We start from the raw sequence: 22,085 nt of genomic DNA, 5'->3' as shown, positions 1-22,085 counted from the left end.
CTAGAATACCTGGGTTCAGATCCAGGTTCTGCCATTTGCTAGCTGTGTGACTCTGGGCTAGTCACTCAACCTCTCTGTGCCTCAATTCACACATCTGCAAAATGTTATTAAACAGTACCTTTCTTGGGGCGCCTGGGTGGCTCAGTCAGTTAAGCGTCCAACTTTGGCTGAGGTCATGATCTTGCGGTTCGTGAGTTTAAGCCCCATGTCAGGCTCTGGGCTATCAGCTCAGAGCCTGGAGCCTACTTTGGATTCTGTGTCTCCCTCTCTCTCTGCCCCTCCCCTGTTCACACTCTGTCTCTCTCAAAAACAAATAAACATTAAAAAAAAATTTAAACAGTACCTTTTTCCTGGGGTTAATTGTGAGGATTAATCTCTGTAAGGCATTTAAAATAGTGCATGGCACATATTAAGTGCAATATAACTGTTAAATAAATGTCCTCAAATATAAGACTGTATAGAAGTTTTCTTAACTATTTATTTATTTATTTATTTATTTATTTTGAGAGAAAGAGAGAGAAAGAGAGAGAGAAAGCACGAGTCAGGGAGGGGCAGAAAGACAGGGAGAGAGAGAGAATCCCAAGTAGGCTTCGCACTGCCAACACAGAATCTGATGCGGGGCTTGAACTCACAAATAGTGAGTCAAGACCTGAGCCAAAGTTGATGCTTCACCAACTAAGCCACCCAGGTGCCCCATTTTTTAATAAATATCTTATTTTTAAGTAACCTCTACACCCAAAACGTAGGGCTCAAACCAAGATCCAGAGTCCTTTGCTCCCAGCCAATAGAAGTTATTTTTAAGATCTTTAGAGAAGGGGTCAGCAAACTATAGTCTATGGGCCCAAATCTGGCCTGCCTCTTGTTTTTGTGTGGCCCATGAGCTAAGTGTAGTTTTTCACATTAAAAAAAAATTTTTTTTAATGTTTATTTATTTTTGACAGAGAGAGACAGAGAGTGAGTGGGGGAGGGGCAGAGAGAGAGGGAGATACAGAATCGGAAGCAGGCTCCAGGCTCTGAGCCATCAGCCCAGAGCCCGACGCGGGGCTCGAACTCACGGACCGCGAGATCGTGACCTGGCTGAAGTCGGACGCTTAACCGACTGCGCCACCCAAGTGCCCCTTGACGTTTATTTTTGAGAGAGACAGTGTGAGTGAGGGAGGGGCGGAGAGAGAGGGAGACACAGAATCGGAAGCAGGCTCCAGGCTCCGAGCTGTCAGCAGAGCCCAACGCGGGGCTCGAACTCACGGACCACAAGATCATGACCTGAGCCAAAGTCGGATGCCCAGCCAACTGAGCCACCCAGGCGCCCCATTCACATTTTTATATATTTGGGGGGGGGGGAATCAAAAGGAGACTAATATGACATGTGAGAATTATATGAAATCCAAATTTCAGTGTCCACATACAGTTTTATTGGAACACAGACATGTCCATACAATCTCAAAGTTGAGTAGCTATGACAGTGACCATTGGCCTACAAAGCCAAAAATATTTACTGTTTGGACCTTTATAGAAAAAGTTTGCAAGGGATGCCTGGGTGGCTCAGTTGGTTAAGCATCTGACTTCAGTTCAGGTCATGATCTCACAGTTCGTGAGTTCGAGTCCCATGTCGGGCTCTGTGCTGTCAGCTCAGAGCCCAGAGCTTGCTTCAGATTCTGTGTCTCCCCCTCTCTCTGCCCCTCCCTTGGCTCGTGCTCTGTCCCTCTCTCTCTCTCTCTCTCTTAAAAATAAATAAACATTAAAAAAATAAAAAAATAATAAAAAAAAGTTTGCTAATTTCTGCTTTAGAGTCACAGGGAACACATATTATGAAGAGGGACGTGAATACATTCTCTAGAAAGGAGAAGATACCGATTGTAACTTAAGAGCCCCCTCACCTTACATCACACCTGATTTGCTGGTATTCACAGACTCACTGAACCAGTATGAACTGTCTACACTTTGTGGATTCAACACTGAGATAAACAGTATCTTATACAAAATGCTCCTTTTAAAAAAGGAAATGAGCTAAGCCCGATATAGAAGCATTCACACTTGAGCCATTAATGGCCTGTTATAGGCCTACTCACCACCAATGTCATTTTTTTTTAAACTTCAGTTTCTTAATCATAGTTACACAATTATTCTCTCTTTCTGCCCCAACCCCCACCCCCATGGAGTTTAAATGCTAATCAGTTTCAGCAATAAAGCAGCCTTGTCCATCAGAAATGGAAGAGGTGGACTGAACGGAGATGCCTTGAAGCATCTGTTTTCCTACCTCAGGTATCAACCAAACCCCTATCTTATGCAGCAACTGCCAAACACAAAGTCAGCTCAACCCAGCTCTCTACCCCTAAACAAAATCTCATTCAGATTTTAGACAAGTAAGGCTATTTCATGTTGGAGATATGAAGCCTCAGTCACAAGCACTGTATTTTTGTTTTTACCCCCTTAGTAGACTTCAGACTCCTTGAGGGCAAAAAGGGTCTCCTACATCCCTCACATAGCTCAGTAAATAGTCATTGGTATTAAAATACCAACTCTATCCTCAACAGCGACTCAGAAAGTCAACAAACAATTCCCCGTGAAAATAAATCAACTGCACATTCAGAAAGATGGCAGTTTCACTGAAGGTTATAGTCAAAATGGACAGCAGGTTCTCTTGGTTAAATTTAGAAAAGCCTATCAAAAATTGAGCAGGAGGGGCGCCTGGGTGGCTCAGTTGATTAAGCCTCAGACTCTTGATTTCGGCTCAGGTCATGATCTCACGGTTCGTTAGGCTCCACGCTGACAGTATGGGGCCTGCTTGGGATTCTCTCTCTGCCCCTCCCGGGCTCTCTTTCTCTCTCTCTCTCTCTCTCTCTCTCTCTCTCTCTCAAAATAAAAAAAAAAAAAAAAAAAAAAAGATTGAGCAGGAGGCATGATTTTCTACTCATGTCCTTCAAATTTTTCTTACATATATAAATAGGTACAGTAAGTCTGCAAATAAGTGTAACACTTGAGGGCTACTGCAATGACAATATGTTTATTATTATTATTTACCTTTAACTAGATATATGTCACTAAATAGCCATATAATTAGGTAACTATGTATACTAATAACATATATTAGCTATCAATGATCTGTAATATAACGATGATCTCTTACTAAACTATTTTAGGTTACTTGAAGGTTAACAGAAAACACTTGTGGCTTCAACACATGCCACTAAACACCTTCCAAAAACATGACTAGCCATAGACTCCCTCTCGTGTCAGCTTTGTCTAGTGCTCCTTACCTTCTGGGAACTTCCATATTCATTCCAACCACACTATATAACATATGATTTAAAGCCTAACAATGAGGCCCTTCCTCAGGACTTTTCAAATGAGAAAGAGGGACAATCCCCCCCCCACCCCAGGATAACAAGGGCCCATCAGATGCTCCACCACCCTCCATGTATGAAAAACCAGTCTGCAGCGGGAGGAGCGCATTGAACATGCAGGGAAGGTATCTTGACAGCATTTCAGTCCCCGGCACATCATCAATATTGTCTTTTCTCCAGTTGGATTACATGAGCCAATAAATGGTTGGTCTTGCTGAGGGTAGTTCTGCTATTAAGAGCAGAGTTCTGAGCACCGTGATCCAGAGAAAGCCCTGGGGAAGATCAGAAAAGGTGGACCTTCTTTCCCGGCTTTAGTAGATGGGTGGCTTTAGCTCTGACTGGGCCCTTGTCGTGCCTCAAGGCCCCCATTCTGCTCACCAGTCAGGTCTTAAGGGATTACAACACTCAACACAGTAAAGAGAGGTCATTTCTCTCCCCAACTGATGTGTGGATCTGATGCAATTCCTAAACACAGCGAGATTTTTATAGATATAGACAAGATTCTTCCAAAATTCATATGATGGGAAAAAGAACTAAAATATCTGAACCAATTTCGAGTAATAAAGTGCACGCAAATGGTCAATATGCACATGAAAAAATGTTTAAAATTATTAGTCATCAGGGAAATGCAAATCAAAACTACGATAAGATACCACTTTACACCCACAATGAGAGCTATTACCAAAACAAAACAAAACAAAAAAACAAAACAAGTGCTGGTGAAGATGCGGAGAAACTAGAAGCCTTGTGCACTGCTTGTACTGCTGGTGCAAATATAAAATGGTGGAAAAGTTTGGAGGTTCTTCAGAAAGTTAAACATAGAATAATAATATGACACAGCAATTCTACTCCTAGGTATATACCCAAAAGGATCGAAAGCATAGTCTCAAAGAGATATTTGTATGCCCATAAATTCACAGCAGCATTATTGACAATAGCCAAAAGGTGGAAACAGCTCACCCAGGTCTCCATCAATAGATGAATGGGTATACAAAATGTGGTATATATACATACAATGGAATATTAGTTAGCCTTAAAAAGGAATGAATCAAGAGAATGAGAAGATAAGCCATAAATGGGGAGCAAATATTTGCAAAGGACCTAACTGATAAAGGGCTGTTAATCAAAACACACAAAGAACTTTTTTTAATTTTTTAACATTTATTTATTTTTGAGAGACAGAGAGAGACAGAGTATGAGCAGGGGAGGGGCAGAGAGAGAGAGAGAGAGAGAGAGAGAGAGAGAGAGAGACACTGAATCTGAAGCAGGCTCCAGGCTCTGAGCTGTCAGAACAGATCCTGATGCGGGGCTCAAACCCACAAACCAAGAGATAATGACCTGAGCTGACTGAGCCACCCAGGAGCCCCTCAAAACATACAAAGAACTCTTAAAACCTAACGATAAGAAAACAAACAAGTGAATTCAAAAAACAGGCAAAAGATTTTAACAGACATCTCAGCAAGAAGATACACAGATGGCAAATACGCATATGAAAAGATGTTCCATACCATGTCATCAAGGAAATGTAAATTAAAAAAAAAGTATCTCTGTGCATCTATTATGATGGCCAAAATCCAAAACACTGAAAACACCAAATGGTGACAAAGATGTGCAGCATCGGGAACTCTCATTCGTGCTGGTGGGAATGTAAAATGGTATAGCCACTTTGGAAGACAATTTGGCATTTTCTTTAAAAAGAAAAATTTTTAAAATCTTTATTTATTTTTGAGAGAGGGAGAGAGAGACAGAGCGTGAGCAGGAGAGGAACAGAGAGAGAAGGAGACACAGAATCCAAAGCAGGCTCCAGGCTCCGAGCTATCAGCACAGAACCCGATGCAGGGTTCAAACCCACGAACTGCAAGATCACGACCTGAGCCCCAGTCGGACGCTAACCGACTGAGCCACCCAGGTGCCCCTAATTTGGCATTTTCTTATAAAACTAAACATATTCTCATCATACAATCTAAAATCACACTCCCTGAGATTTCCCCAAAGGAGTTAAAAACCTATGTCCGCACTAAAACCTTCATGTGAATGTTTATAGCAGCCACATTCATAATTACCAAAAGTTAAAAGGATACCCTGAAGATATCCTTCAGAGGCTGAATGGATAAATAAGCTGTGGTCCATCCATCCAGACATGGAATAATATTCAGCGCAAAAAGAAATGAGCTATCAAGCCATGAAAGGATGTAGAGGAAGTTTAAAACGTATATTGCTAAGTGAAAGAAGCCAATCTGAAAGGCTACATACTACAGGATTGCAACACTCGGGAAAAGGCAAACTATGGAGACAATAAAAGGATCAGTGGTTGCCTGTGGGTGTAGGGAGAGAGAGATGAAAGGGGTTTTAGGGCAGTGAAACCATTCTTTATGATACTATAATGGTGCTTACATGTTATTATATATGTCAAAAATCACAGAACATACGCGACTAAGAGGGGACCTTGATGTACACCATAAGCTCTGATCACGATGTATTCGTGTGGGTTTGATTATGACAAGTGTACCACACTCTGGTGCAGAAACTGATAGTGAGGGGTGCTGTGTGTGCTGTGGGGGTAGTGGGTATACGGGAAATTTCTATACCTTCTGCTCAATTTTACTGTGAACCTAAAACTACTCTAAAAAATAAAGCCTTTTAAAAAAATTTTAAGTAAATGCTGCCCCCAATGTGGGGCTTAAACTTATGACCCCAAGATCAAGAGTTGCATGCTCTACTGCCTGAGCCAGCCAAGTGCCCCAAGTCTTTTTTTTTTTAAGGAATTAAATTAGAATACATACTACAATGTGGATGAACCTTGAAAACATTATACTAAGCAAAATAAACCTGACACAAAGGCCAATACTGTATGATTCTACTTACAGGAGAGGTCTAGAATAGGCAAATCAGAGACAGAAAAGGAGGCTCAAAGGGTTATAGGGTTCTGTTTTGGGTGATGAAAAAGGTTTGTAATAGACAGTGGGCGAGGGTGATGGTTACACATTTTAAGTATATTTAATTGAGATAGGGAGACTGAAGGATTCCATAAATATCTGCACTTTACTCCTTTTCCTACTTCTATTCTTGCTAGGACCTAAACGTCCACCCCACTTTACTCAGGCCTTATAAAACAAATAGTGTATGTCCTCTTGTAAGTAAGGGACAAGGAGTTAATAATGATTTCTTTAGAATAGGTAACATCTAAGGAAGAACCAGATGAGAATGGCTGGGAAGCCCTCGTATGCGCATTTCAGACCACCACAGCTCTGGACATCTTGACACCCAGGCCCTATGGCTCCTGGGAATAACACCTGGGCCCTCCTCTTTGTTCCAACCAGTTCCTGGATGCGTGAGTGGACATGTAATCCACCACACCACAGTCTTCAACAAAAACCCCAAGACCATGAGCAAAGACGAGACTCCCTCTTTTCCCTTCTGAGTCTCCGGGATTCTCTGTACCTGCACTCTCTCTATACCTTCAATAAACTCTGCTTTCACCTCCTGCTGGCTTACATTTAAAGTCCATCCATCCTCTGGGTCTCTGGACCCAACTTGCTGGCATCATAATGACAAATGAATTATACATTTAAAAATGGTTTAAAATGTAAATAATAATAATAATTAAAATAGTATAATAAAAGGATAATGTGGGAGGAATCACTCTCTCCATTTCGAGATTTACTATATAGCCAGAATAAGTAGTGTAGGGATAGGGACCTTGACCAATGGAAGAGAACTAGGAACCCAGAAGTAACCTCACCCAAGTATGACCAACTGATTTTTTTTTTCTTAGTAGGCTCCATGCCCAGCATGGAGCCCAAAGCAGGGCTTAAACTCACAACCCTGAGGTCAAGACCTGAGCTGAGATCAAGAATCAGACGCTTAACCGACTGAGCCACCTGAGCATCCCCCACCGCTGAATTCTGACAAAGGTACGAAAACATCTGTACCTCAAATGGAGGAGAGATAGGTCTTTTCAGCAAATAGGGCTGAGCAATTGGAAATCCACAGGCAAAGAAAAGAACTTCAGTTTACACCTCAGCACACACAAAAATTAACTCAAAATGGATCATAGATTTTTAATTTTTTTTAAGTTTATTTATTTATTTTGAGAGAGCAACCAAGCACAAGTGGGGTAGGGGCAGAGAGAGGGTGAGAGAATTCAAAGTAGGCTCCGCACCGTCAGTGCAGAGCCCAACACAGGGCTTGAACCCACAAACCAGGAGACCCTGACCTGAGTGGGGACCAAGAGTCGGACGTTTAATCGACTGAGCCACCCAGGCACCCCAGATCATAGATTTTTAAATGTAAAACTTAAAAATATAAAACTTAGATGAAAACATAGGAGAAATTCTTCAGGACCTAGGGCTTGGTAAAGAGTTATCAGATAGGAGACCGAAAACTACAATCCATAAGGAAAAGATTTAATAAATTAGACTAAATCACAATTTAAAACTTTTGTGCCACGAAACACCGTCTTAGGGGAATGAAAAGACAATCTACAGATGGGGAGAAATATTTGCAAACTTGCAATATAAATAAATTTTATTTGCAAATTAAATACAGGCCCAATTTCCCTGGGCCTCAACTTTATCTGCTATGAAATGGGGAGACTTATATTGACTTTAAGAAAATATTTTGGGGGGGCACCTGGGTGGCTTAGTCAGTTGAGCATCCAACTGCAGCTCAGGTCATGATCTCATGGTTCATGGGCTCGAGCCCCACTTCAGGCTCTATGCACTGACCTCAAAGGAGCCTGCTTTGGATTCTCTGTCTTCCTCTCTCTTCCCTCCCCCACTTGTGTGCACTCTCTTGCACACTCTCTCTCTCAAAAATGAATAAACATTTTAAAAAATATGTTTTTCAAAAAAGAAAGAAAATCTTTTTTTAAAAATTAAATGATACAAAAGAAATAAAAGCATTTTTTAAATTAAAAAGACACTCAGGGGTGCCTGGGTGGCTCAGTTGGTTAAGTGGATAAGTGTCCAACTCTTGATTTCACTCAAGTCATGATTTCAAGCTCCACTTTGGGCTTCCCGCTGACATCGTGGAGCCTGCCTTGGACACTTGGGATTCTGTCTTCCCTCTGTCTCTGCCCCTTCCCCACTTGGATGTATGTGCATGCACTCTCTCTCTCTCAAAATAAATAAATAAACTTAAAATACTTTATAGGGATATTCAGCAGGATCTCACTTAAGAGTTCAGATCTTGGATCTTGTCCTTTCTCTGCAGGAATCCAAGGACAGGGGATCAGCAAAGAGTATGTTTTCTGTATGGTAGGAACAGGTTTCCCCAGAACTGAATAAGTGGCAAATTATCAGATTCATTACAAAGGCAGACCAGGCTAGTGTAGAAATCCTCTCACTCTGAGAGGTGTGGGATTGAAAGAAAAATGAAAGTATTATTATTTGCAAATTACACTTGTAAATTTGTATTATTACTTGCAAATAATACTATTTAATAATAGGACTTGATGCTATTTAACAGTGTATTTTTGACCTATTTGCCAAATGTGAGTCCATCTGACAAAGGACTCCTACCTCCAATACATAAAGAACACTAAATGCACAACAGTTGTCTAACAAAAATAATCCAACGAGAAAATGGGCAAAAGACAAGAAGAGACAGTTCATCAGAAAGGATATACAGCTGGCAAATAAATACATGGGATGTTCAACCCTACCACCCGTTAGGGAAATGCAAATTAAAGTCACAATTAGATATCACTATATATTTAACACAATGGCTACTATAAAGAAAGTGGTAACACCAATTGCTGGTGAAGATGCAGAACTCAGTCACTCATCATATTAGTCAGGGTTCTCCAGATAAACAGAAGTGTTGTGTGTACGTATGGGGAGGGAGCCAGAGAAAGGAGAGAAGGTGGGAGAGGGAGGGGAGATTGATTTTAAGGAATTGGCTCACACAATTACAGGGGCTGGTAAGTCTGAAATCTATATGGTGGGCTGACAGGAAGGAGATTCAGATCAGATTTGATGTTGCAGTCTAGAGTGTGAAATCAGCAGGGCAGGCCCCTAGGTGGGAAAATCAGACAAGGTTTTTATGTTACAATCTCGAAGAATTGTTTCTTCTTCAGGAAACCTCAGTTTTTGCTCCTGAGACCTTCAACAATTTTATGAGGCCCACCCACATTATGGAAGGTAATCTGCTTTACTCAAGGTCTACCAATTTAAATGCTAACCACATCCAAAAAAATACCTTCACTGCAACATCCAGACTGATGTTTGGCCAAACAACTAGACACCATAGTCTAGTTAACTTGACCCCCAAAATTAATCATGGTATTCATACATGCCAGTATGAATGTAAAATGGCACAGCCACTCTGGAAACTAGTTTGGCAATGTCTGTTAATAAAAAAAAAAAAAAAAAAAAAAAAAAGAAGGGGCGCCTGGGTGGGTCAGTCGGTTGGGCGGCCAACTTCGGCTCAGGTTACGATCTCGCGGTCCGTGAGTTCGAGCCCCGCGTCGGGCTCTGGGCTGATGGCTCAGAGCCTGGAGCCTGCTTCCAATTCTGTGTCTCCCTCTCTCTCTGCCCCTCCCCCGTTCGTGCTCTGTCTCTCTCTGTCTCAAAAATAAAGAAAACGTTAAAAAAAATTTTTTTTTAAATAAAAAAAAACTAAAACTCAATTTACTGGATGACCCAGCAATTGTACTCTTTGGGCATTTATCCCAGAGAAACGAAAACCTACCTTCATGCAAAATCCCGTAAATGAATATTCATAGCAGCCTTATTTGTAGCCCCAAACTGGAAAGAACCCAAATGTCTTTCAATGAGTAAACGGTTAAACAAAACATGGTACATCCACACCACGGCATACTAGTCAGAAATATTAAGTAAAAAACTATCAGTACATTTAACAACCTGGATGGCCCTCAAAGGCATTATGCTGAGTAGAAAAAGTCAATCTCAAAACGTCACGTACTTCATGATTCCATTCATACAGCATTCTTGAAATGAGAGAAGCAGAACAAATTAGTGGCTGCCAGAGATCAGGGATGGAGGGTGGGAGGGGGATGGGTGTGACTATAAAGGGGCAGCACAAGGGAAATCTTTGTGGTTACAGAATAGTTCTATACTGTGGAGGTCATTCTGTATGTGGAGGTCACGGGCAACCTTGACAAGAGCAAATGGTGGCGGCCTGACATAGGTAACTTACCTATCTTACTAAATCACGAGGTCTACCAAGGGAGCAATCTTTGTATGTTTCCTGGACTAGTTCTGGCAATGAACGCTCAGTATTTGTTGAATGAATAAAGTTTCTGAAAGAATCAACTCAAAATATAATGGAGTCTGTCATGTCAGTCCCCATTTTGTTGGGCTCCCTATTGCCTACAAGTCAGATCCAAATCCTGAATTAGCCTCTATCTACCCCAAATCCCCCACCATGCCTTTCTTCTCAGCTCTTGGCAATTCCCCTAAATCACCCTATTTCCTCTGCTGGGATCCTTATCCCATATTTTTCTGCCTGGTGAATTACTGCTCATCTATGAAGATCCAGCTCAAATGCTCCCTCTTCTATGGGGCTTCCGAGACTCCCAGGCAGTGGGCATCCCCATCCTGTAGTGCCTGGTACAAGCCTCCAGCATAACTTGTAGCATTTTTATATTGTCTCTAATGAATGTCTCCCCATCCGGAACGAATGTTCTTCCCACAGAAAGGAAAGGCTATGATGTCCTAGCACTTAACACAGCAACTCATTGCCAAGTGTACTTAATGAATCCCAGAGCCCATTTCATCTAAGAGATAGCTCTCAGTCTTTCATCTGAGATACAAACAAATAACAAACAAAACTTCTGATGAGTGCCATCTCTTCTTTTTAACCTTGATCTTTTGGCTCAGGACTGACAGAGCTGGTGGGAGGAAGGCACTGAAGCATCAAGAGGGTTACTATCTAGGGGCCCCTGGGTGGCTCAGTCGGCTGAGTGTCTGACTTCAGCTCAGGTCATAATCTCACAGTTCGTGAGTTTGAGCCCCGCATCAGGCTGTCAGTGGAGAGCCTGCTTCAGATCCTCTGTCCCCATCTCTCTCTGCCTCTCTCCTGCTCACACACTCTCTCTCAAAAATAACCTTAAAAAAAAAAAAAAAAGTTCAGTGGGTTACTATCTAACCTTATCTGGAAATTCAGTTAGCTGAAGTAAGAGGCTCAACAAAAAGATGGTAAAGCTTAGGGACGACCAGAGGAGGACCTGGTGTCCAGGATGACAGTGCAGTCCCAACCCTAGAAGAAATAAACAAGCCACACTATGGTTGCCTTGTTCAGGTGCATTTCTAACAGGGTGGCATGTAAGGAAATGAAGGTAGGGGGTGTGTCCTTTCATTTTGAATGCTGGATGACCTGCCCCCAGCCCAGAACATGGGCTGAGGGATGCTAGTCCATCCCACCAAAAGGAAAAATGATTAGTATCCCAAACCCACAGGGTTGAGAAGCAGACAGCAGCATAATAAAACACACTGGGTTCAGTCTGGGGTTTTGATGGCATCTTAAAGCTCACTGTGTGAAACCCTCTATTGATGAGCTATAGGGAGCCCCCACTGGCTAAGTGACTCCGGAAGGGGGTGAGGGAGGAAGTGGCTGACCAGCTAGGACTAAAAAAAGACGTGGGCCATGGTCCCATAAAGAGCCAGTAAAGAGCCAGCTACAATATTCAGGCCTGTCCCCCTGCTTCTAAACCCTCCTCTGCCTCCCACCATGTCCAGCAAGGTAGAATGGGAGAGAGGGAGAGAGGGAGACAGGAGGGCAGAGTCCCTAGAAACCACTGAACATCTAACTGCAACAATAGCATGTGATTTTCCAGTTCCTCACCAGTCCAGACTCCTCACCACTAGAATTCCAGGAGTTCAGTGTACACGCACGCACCTCCCCAATCACACCTTCCACCTCTACGTCTTACTTGTTCAAGGAACATCCTGTCTGTGCACTTTCATGCCTAGGCCCTTGAACAGGCTCTCCCCAGCCTGGAATGCCTCCTCCCACAAAGTCTGTTTGTCAAAGTTCTATTCATCGTGCAGGGCACCAATCGGACACTATCCTCTCCATGAAACTATCACAAATCCTGTGAACTGGAAATAGCTGCCATTCCTTTGGCATTCCCTTAGGCCTCTGGTAACAGCTGGGCACTTACAGAATTTACCACACTCCACCTTGTCTCATAATTAATTATGGGTATCCATCTCACCCACTGATCTCTCAATGCCAAAGTTAGGGGCTGATGCCCACTCAACAGCAGGGTGCCTCGTGCACTGGCAAAGCACCATGCACAGTTAGGCACTTCATTAATATGTTGACTGAAGGAGCATCTCAAACATAACACCAGGGGCCCTTTCAGATAATACAGCAAACACTTTTGAGCGCCTGAAACATGCTAAGAACTATGTTGGATAATAGAGGCTTCACAGGCCACAGGAGCTCAACGTCTGGATGGGAAGAGTGAACACTCAAGCACGTCTACACTGTGTTCAGTACGGTAAGGGGTGCGAAGTGTGAAGGCAATGCTTCTCAAATTTTCATGTGCACAGGATGTAAGAACCACCAGATTCCGGTTCAGCAGGTCTGAGGTGGGGGCAGAGAGTGTGCATTTCCAACGAGGGGACATGGAAGCTATCAGTGCAAGGGCCATATTGTCAGTAACAAGGGGGTTAGGTACAACAGAAGAAGGAGAGATTGACTGCACCTGGAGGGATATGAGAAGACTCCAGACAGACGGGATTTCACACCACCCCCCACTGCAACAGGGCAGTGCAAAAGAGAGAAGGTGGCACAGGCCTGTGCCTCACAAAAACACAGATTGGCAGGGAGGCAGGAGTGCAAACTTGTGACCACAAGACAATGCTGAACAGAAACAATGCAGCGTGCCTTAGGAGAACAGAGGAAGGAGTGTTTGGCCACTTCTTTCCCCTTAATTGGGGAAAAAAAAATATGAAAGGAGCCTTGCACACGGGTAAGAATGCTGGCAGATGTGAGCGATACTCTAAGCCAGAAGAATGCGGGAGCAAAGGCTTGGAAGTTGGAGAACACAGATCACAAAGACACAGTCGGCAGGAGGAGCCTACAGACGACTAGGAGAGAAAGGCAGAGAAGGGCCGGTCTGGTGGAATGTGTATATCAAGGATGCCGCTGGTGGCCCTAAAAAAGTCAACCAGGAGTAGCGGTCAGCACCAACAGGGCATGCTTAAGCTTCTCTTACGTCTCACAGACACAGTGGCAGATTTCTGTGAGCAGCTTAGAATAATCAGAGAAGCAGTTAAATCAGCAGTCTTTCCTCTAATCCCACCGAAAACCAGCCACCACCTGCTGCTCCTGTACTCCCACCAGCCAGTGGCTTTCCCCAGATGTCCTGCTGACTTAAAAGTACAGCCTATGGACAGGGGGAGAAAAGACAAGCTTTCCCAAACATGGGTAGGAGCACCTTTTAAACCACCAAGAGTTCTACTTCCTGTTCCCCTGACAAGTTTCTAACTTCTGATGTTCTCTGTGGTGAAGAGAAGTTACTTCAAGAACAAGCCAGGGGCGCCTGGGTGGCTCAGTCAGTTAAGTCTCTGACTTCAGCTCAGGTCACAATCTCACGGTTCATGGGTTTGAGTCCCACATCCAGCTCTGTGCTGACAGCTGGAGCCTGCTTCAGATTCTATGTCTCCCTCTCTGCCCCTCCCCTGCTCATGCTCTCTCTCTCTCTCTAAAATAAATAAACATTAAAAACACACACACACACGCCAACATTGGTCTCTCTAGCTCTGGCCAGAGAGCTCATGTCTCCTGAATGGGAGAAGGGAAAAGTCCAAGTGAAATCCTGTGCTCTCTTCACCAGTGAATAATTCAGTCACAGTCCCTGCCCTCTCCCTACGTTTCTTTTGTGTACCCCAAACACCCTGCCCTGATTCTAAACTCATAAACCAATAAATGAATAATTACTGTCTAGCTTCATTCACTCATTCATTCATTCATTCAACAAGTATTCACTGAGCCACACAAGGAACTATGTTGGGCCTGCGGATCTACCTCTCCAACCTTGTGTTCTTCCACTTGTCACCCAGGTCACTCTCTTCCTATCACACCAGCTGCCTGGTGTGTCCCCAAATACCAAGTATGCTCCTGTCTCAGGATTCTGTGCTTGCTATTCCCTCTGCCTAGAATACTTTCCCTTAGATATGCTCATGGGTCATTCCCTCATTTCATTCAGACCTCTACTCAGCAAGGCTGGTTCTGGTCCCTCTGACAAAAACAACACCCTCAGTCCCCTTTATCGGGCTTTATTTTTCTCCATAGCACTTATCACCACGGGACATTTTATACCTATTTATCTGTTTATTGTCTGCCACTCCACCTCCCACCAGAACGTGAGCTCATGCTCACGGAGGCGCTGCCTACCCTGCCTAGGGTTGCTTGCTCAGCACATGGAACAGTGCTTGGCACGCGGAAGGCGCTGACATATCTGCTGAGCACACTGTTGAATGAGAATGGAATGGGAGATCACTCACAACAGGAGAACGAATGATCAGACCAGAGCCTGGGGAGAAACAATCCGGCAGCTGCACAAGGACCATTCCCTAAAGGGTCTGTAAGAATTCTCTCAACACACTACTCCAGAAATCCTGGGTTTATGGAAAAGATGAAGAGGACCTGAATTAGGACAGTGGCTTACTAGACACATTACATAGACACATCGGTGAATAATTCAGTCACAGTCCCTGCTCTCACGGAGTTATGATATTGTAAGTAATGTCATTATTATTGTGATAAATGCCATAAAATATACAGAAGAGAGAGAGGATGAGCCAAAGCCAATTCCAGAGCTTCCATTCTACCTGACTACATGGATAGTGTGCCATCCATACACAAAGTGAACAAAAGAAGAGATAGTTTAGGAGGGAAAGAGCCTTCATTTGAGACATAATTAGCATGAGGATCAACAGGACAGGTGAAACGCAGGTCTAGTATTTAGAAGCAAAATAAGCAAAACAGAGATACTGATTTGAAAGCCACTGTAATTTACAGATTATGCCAACAAACCTTTAGTGGGAAGACAGGTTAGCACAGTATGTTTTGCTGGTCCTCAGAACAGCTCTGTCAAGGTTACAGGACATTTAGATTTTACAAATCAGCACAGGAAAAATAAGCTTACGACACATGTGCATCACTTTAATATGTATCTCTCAGAAATCGATTCCTTTTAAGTGACCATTTGAAGTGCAGCTCCAGGGCTGAGCTAATAAAATCTGGCTCTTAACAGCTGAGGCAGCACACTACAAAGCAAAAGAACAGGGGAGATCACCCCTCAGTATCTGTGTTTCTCCTCAGTGGGTCTGGACACAGAGCCAGATTCTATCTTTAGTGTCTCCACAATCACAGCACTACAAGCAGTCTCACGTGCCCACCTGGTAACAAGTCTTCTTGAGCTTATTAGCTTTTTAAAAAATTGTGGTAACATACACATAACGTAAAGTTTACCATTTTAACCATTCTTAAGTGTCCAGTTGAGTGGCGTGAAAGACATTCACATTGGTGTGCAACCAGCCCCACTATCTGTCTCCAGAACTTTTCCATCTTCCCAAACTGAAACTCTGTCCCCTCCTCCCAATCCTAAGCAGCCCCCACTCTACTTCCTTTGTGCACTCTGGTTAGGTCATTCAAGTGGAGTCTTATGGTGTTTGTCCTTTTATGAACGGCTAGTTTCACTCAGCATAAATAAAGTCTTTAAGGTTCATCCATATTGTAGCAGGTGTCAGTTTCTTCCATTTTTAAGGCTACATAATATTCCATTGTATGTATGGAATATTATTCCATCATGTATATTTCAACAAAATGGAGTAAATTTTATCCATTCAACAGTCGGTGCCCCTTGGGTGGTTTCCATCTTTCAGCTACTGTGAATAATTCTGCCGTAAATATATAAAAATATCTGTTCTTGAGCTTGTTTTTTGGAAAGCATTTTTGTGTTCTGATCAGATATGCAGCACAGTCTGCCCAGATGTATTGGGCCATATGTGAACTGTCTACTTTGCCTGCCGGCAGGCAGCCCCAACTCTGGCCCTTACCTTCACGGCCCTGAACACAGCCGGTCAGGTCCACTGGAACACAGGAGCCATCACGGTCTCCTCTGGCCTGCCATTCTGCAAGCAGCTAAGCATCCTCAGCTTCAACTGAGACAGAAAGGGAGCATGGTGTCTTTAGTTAATGCTTCAGAAACAGTCTGGTTCAAGCTCCAGCAGAGCTAACAAGACTTTAGAGATGCAAAATTTAACAGTAACTTCTCCTATGTCAGTTATTTAGTCACCAACCAGGATAGTCCCATGATCCCCTGCAGTGAGCTGGAAAAAGAAAGTGCTTCACTTTGGGCTCATTTGTACTCTTTAACAAGAGATGCTTCCCACTGCTAGATACTGTGTTGAAACCACAGAAGTATATGCTGGGGGAATAAAGCAAGTGGAGCCTACTTCAAAAGCCTTTAACTTTACAAAGGCCATATCACTCTACAACAGGGGTCAGCCAGCCACAGCCAATGGGTTAGGCCTACACCTGTTTTTGGTAGATAAAGTTTTAACAGGACAAAGCCATACCCATTTGTTTATGTATTCTGTACAGCTGCTTTGGTGCTACAACATCAGAGTTGAGCAGTTGCAACTGAAACTGTATGACCTACAAATCCTAAAATATTTACTATCTGGCTCTTTACAGAAAATGCTTGCCAACTCCTGGTTCACACATCTTGGTTCATTCTCTTCTCCCCCGCTGGAAACGGGTGATGTGGTCAGTGGTTTGTGCGGAAGGGGCCTCCCCAAACTGACTGTGGGGAAACTGGCTGGCTCTACACCAAGGAGGCAACAGGAGTGCCAACACGCAACAAATCAAGAGTAGGAAGGGACACGCCATGCTTGCAATTTAGAAGGGGCGAGGAACACACCTTTAGAAAGATGTGATCTCATTTTCCATCAACCAGCCTCTAAGCTGAACCAGGTGTGGCCAAGGGGCAAACGATGGAGTCTCATGTACAAAATAATAAAGGAACCACCTGCATTAAGAAGCATCCCCAACATAAGCTTCTTAAATTCACACAGCCAGCTGGCCAAGCTCCAGAAGCCTCAGGGTGAACCCCAGGAACACTGCTTGGGTGGTAACTGATTTTCCAGGATGCCTCCGACTCCCTTTCCCTCCCTACATCAGGCAGCAGCAAGTTCTCTCATCCTCTGCCTGGTGTCCAAAGGTAACAGCATTACCCACCACATTAACTTGAGGAAGAAAGAGCAAAACTGACTTTTCGATGAATATGAATTCATATCCCAAGTGCACACGTGCTCTCAAGGAGCACACTCTTCCTCTGAGGTCTAACTGTTCACTAAAAAGAGGAGAGGCTGGAAATGAACACAGACGCCTGGAAAAAGTCAGTAGAAAACACCAGGAATGAACGATATTCAGAGGCTCAAGTTTTCCAATACAGTGTCATTTCAAATTCAAAAGAGTTCACAATCCATACGTCCAAAAGACTGGCAGCATACCCATCACTGTCCTCCCTGCTCAAAAATGACACTGCAGATGGTGTTCCCTGCTCTGCTGCATAACACCAGCAGGGCAGGTGAGTAATCTGATAGAGAGGACGCAAAGGCATTCCTTCCACCAACAAACAGCTATGTTGGATCCCAGAGAATATAGCTTTGTGCCTTGGGCAGTCCCTTAATATCTCTAAGCCTCAGGGTTTTTTAATCTGTAACATGAATGGCTTTGATAGAGGATCTCTATGGCTCCTTTTCATAGGATTCCTCCAGCTCTGTAATTATACCTGTGTAACACCACACACAACATAAAAGTGGCATGTATCAACAAGTTCATACTTCACTTCCTGATATCCTTCTCCACATACTCCTTCATCACAAAATCAGTGTGAGAGAAACTTAGGCAAGATTCCACTCAAATGTGTGGCTTTTGAAGCCAGTCTCAATGACAATTGCATACTTGGGTTTAGTGGGTCAAAAGGAAATATTCTAATACTGTGCCTTTTACCCATGGAAAAGACATTTCTTTCCAGAGGATAAATTCTCAGATCTGGGCTCAAAACTTCAGCAAGGGCCTTGGGAAAATGCTAGAAGACTGATGCCAGAAAACTGTTGGAGAACCATTCATTAGTGGTTGCAAATCAGGGTGTGAGAGAGAGAGAGAGAGAGAGAGAGAGAGAGAGAGAGAGTGTGTGTGTGTGTGTGTGTGTGTGTGTGTGTGTGTGGGAAGCTGTTCTCCTAAGCTGATGGATCAGTGAGTAATATTCAGGTTTGGTGACCCCATTCTGTCCTCACAAATAAAGAAAAAGGAGTATGTGAAGTGAGAGGAGAACAGACAAATGTTAAAGTGGTGGGTCTAGATCTTATGAATAACAACCCGTGGTGAGCACTCACTGAATCTGCTCAACTCGCTGGACGCACGTGAGCCTGACAGATGTGGCCTGAGCACTGGGCAGCTGGTGGCCCAGAGGAAAGGACATGAAACCAGCTGTTGGAAAGAGGGGCTAAGAGCCTTGACCGGACGCAAACCCCTCTACCCAGACCAAGCCTTCTGCTATATGTTGCCGAGAAGTCCTGCACTGCTATCCTCCGTACCTTCAAGATAAAATGATTTGTCAAGTAGATGGACCATGGGTTTTTCCTAATAGGAGAACAATACTCAGCTGGATTCATGACCCATGACCCAAAGATGGGCTTCAGGGGAATCGCGCCTATGACTGAATGCAAAATTTTGTATGCACATTTTTCTGGGAAGAGGGTTCATCATTTTCAGTTTTTAAGAAAAAGGTTCAAGTCAACATAGATACAGAATATGGTTTTAAAAATCCAGCATTATTGCCCTTTCTGTTATGCCTCTTCTTAATTATCCAACAGGTGCCCAAGGAATTTAAATTTCAAATATTTCCAAAAACAAAACTAAGAAAGGTTTAGGAGTTGGCAGTGAGCTTACAGACTGCATCATACCTGCTAACGCTAACTTGCACACTCTCACTAAAACTCGGGAGGACAGAAAAGATGACATGTTGTTAAGGATGAGTGAGGGTTGACCTGAGGTAGATTAATCCACTTTGAATCAGCAGCTGGAATCAGTTCTGCCAGTGTCAGTGACAGAAGAGGCAACAGGAGAGCACGAAAGAACACTTGGCCAGGAGAACAGAGACCAGGAGTCCAGTCTCTAGTCCTAGCTCCGCCTAACTCAGTCTGTGACCTTGGGCCAGTCCCTTCTTCTGGGCTTGGGTCCTCATCTGTAAAATGCAGGCTACTGAAGCAAAGCAGTGGTTTGCAAACTCTTTTAAGGCAATGAACGTTATGTTTAGATAAAATCATCCAGAATTCATCAGAAGCTAAAACAAATTCAAAATGGCAGGTTGAACATACCCATTTATTTCCCCTCCCTTCTAGAAGCGCCATCAAATTATTATTCATAAATATCTACTGCTTACTGAACATTTACTACATGATTGTTTTAAGTGCATTAACTAATGGAATCCCTAACACACTTACTAGGTAGGTGATGACACCCATTTTAAAGATGAAGGAACTAAGTCACCAGTGTTTAAGGAACTTGCCCAAGTTGTCACAGCTAATAACTGGCAGAGCCAGGGTTCAAACCCAGGCAGTCTGGCTTGAGTCTGTACTATATACTACCTCTTAGACTGACAATCAAGAAACAGCAAAGCTCCCAAGGAAAAAGAAGCTGAAAGAAAGAGGATATTAAAAGCATCACCAAATTTTGGAAGATGAGTAGTATAGCTGATTTAGATGGAGAATACTGAGTGCTACAGATGGCAAGTCCCTGCAGAGCCCCCTCCAAAACTCAACTGTTGGAGACTCAGGCTTCCTCTGAAGGTGTGGGGATAAGGGAGGCCACAATCAGACAGTACTGCTCCCCTCCACTAGGCAAGCAACTGTCCCGTTGCTGGATAAACGCTGGAGGTTTATCATCTGGACAGGACGAACTAGACTCCAAACTTGGGCAGCCAGGGAACCACTGAAGACAAGGAAGTGGCACCATTCAGGGGACTAAGTGAAAGTCTGCACACAGAAGCAAGAGCCCCCAGTCTCCTCCCATCACAAGGCTCCTCGAATGGTAACAGCCAAGGTTATTCCACTCAGGCAGAAGCCTGAATGAAGATCCATGGACTCTGAACACATCGCATTGAAAAGGTCAGGTCCATCACCCTACAGTTTTGGCTCTCAGAATGCAGCTCCAGGCCAGCAGTAGCATCACTGGAGAATTTGTCAGAAATGTAAATTCTTGGGCCCATGCCAGACGAATTGAATAAAAAATTCTGGGGTGAGGTCCAACAACCAGTGTGTGAACAGGCCACCGAGTGATTATAATACCTGCTAAAGATTGAGAAGCACTGCCCTATAAGGAGGACCACTAGTCAATAAACCCATCCCACACCAAAATGCTTCCAGCCAGCTTTTCAGTACCCAATTTATTTGGAAGATAGTCAGGAAACATCAGAAGTTTCAGGAAAGACTCTATCTTGAGGGACAGAGAGAGAGAGAAACCAAAACAGATTTCACAGGGCAGCTTTAGTGAAGGGAGAGAGTGAGAGAGAGCCTGGTTTGTATGACCTCTCCCTGGCCTCCGACCTCACATTGCCACTGAGCTACTCCTCAGGCTGTACAGAAGAGTTAGAAAACCAATGAAGCAAACACTCTCTAGGTCCTGTTCAGTTCTACTCTGTGCCTTTATACTTTATCCTTATGTGCCGGATGCTCGAAACTAACACAGCAATTTAGACTGACACTCTGGGTTGGAACTACCTCTGGTAATTATCTTGTCTCTTTGAATGAATAAATAGCATTTTAATGGAAAAAAATCATACGAGCATTGTTATGCCAAAGGCTTGTTATATTCTGTGTTTGCATTACATGCAGAGGCAAACTGCACTGCTTTATTTTATGTAGAAATATCTGTAATCATCCCCCTGTATCATACGCTTTTGCTTCTCTCTCACAGGCTTTCCATGGCTCACCCTTACAGCCTAAATCTTAATCCAAAAACCCTCCCCTATTACTGCTTTTTACCAGTCTCTACTCACCCGAAGTGTCACCGCCACAACCAGATCATTCTTGTACTTACAAACCTCTAGTAGCCGCGACATCTACATGTAACCGCCTCATTTATATTTACTTCCTCTGACTCCTTTAGTCCAGCTCATTTTTCTCAAACCCCTTGGTTCCCCACTAAAGATCCTTTTCCCTCTCAGGCCACCTCATGCCTCTCCTGGAAAATTGAGCCCCCTCAAGGGATTAAAACGTAGGCCAGGCCTCATGCAAAGAGCACTACAAATTGTCTCATTTAATTCTCACACTAATAAGAAAGCATCCCTATTTTTACATTTGGAACACTGATGTTTAGAGACATTAAGTAACTTGCCCAAGGTTACGACTAGGATTCTAATCCAAATCCTTCTATCTCCACACTCTTAAATCTACTCTCATGTCTCCAGAGGTCTGACTCAAATATGGGAAGAAAAAAAGTTTCCTTAATTCTGCAGAAAATGAGAAGAGCAAAAGGAGCTCTGCATGTGTGTGTGTGTGTGTGTATACACATATATATGTATATATATACATATATATACACATATGTATGTACATATATATGTATATATACACATGTAAATGTGTATACACACATATATAAATATAGATACATATATACACATATGTATATATACATATATGTACACACACACACACACACACACACACACACACACACACACACACACAC

General features: G+C 43.3%; 1 protein-coding gene across 3 annotated transcripts in view; it reads right to left on the bottom strand.

Annotated features, from left to right (window-relative positions):
* KLHL18 (kelch like family member 18) overlaps positions 1-22,085 on the bottom strand; it is a 55,629-nt gene that overhangs the window by 32,393 nt on the left and 1,151 nt on the right. Inside the window, exon 2 of one of the 3 annotated variants that reach the window (XM_040445185.1) lies at positions 16,382-16,486. The exons of the other annotated variants lie outside the window; for them this stretch is intronic. The gene's annotated coding sequence lies outside the window, so the exon portion shown is untranslated. The remainder of the gene's footprint in view (positions 1-16,381; positions 16,487-22,085) is intronic. 3 annotated transcript variants of the gene reach the window in all.

This window comes from Herpailurus yagouaroundi, unplaced genomic scaffold, assembly GCF_014898765.1.
Source record: "Herpailurus yagouaroundi ecotype Mexico unplaced genomic scaffold, PumYag 193, whole genome shotgun sequence".
NCBI lineage: Eukaryota > Metazoa > Chordata > Mammalia > Carnivora > Felidae > Herpailurus > Herpailurus yagouaroundi.
The sequence above is the reverse complement of the archived record's forward strand: the minus strand, read 5'-3'. Positions and strand labels throughout refer to the sequence as shown.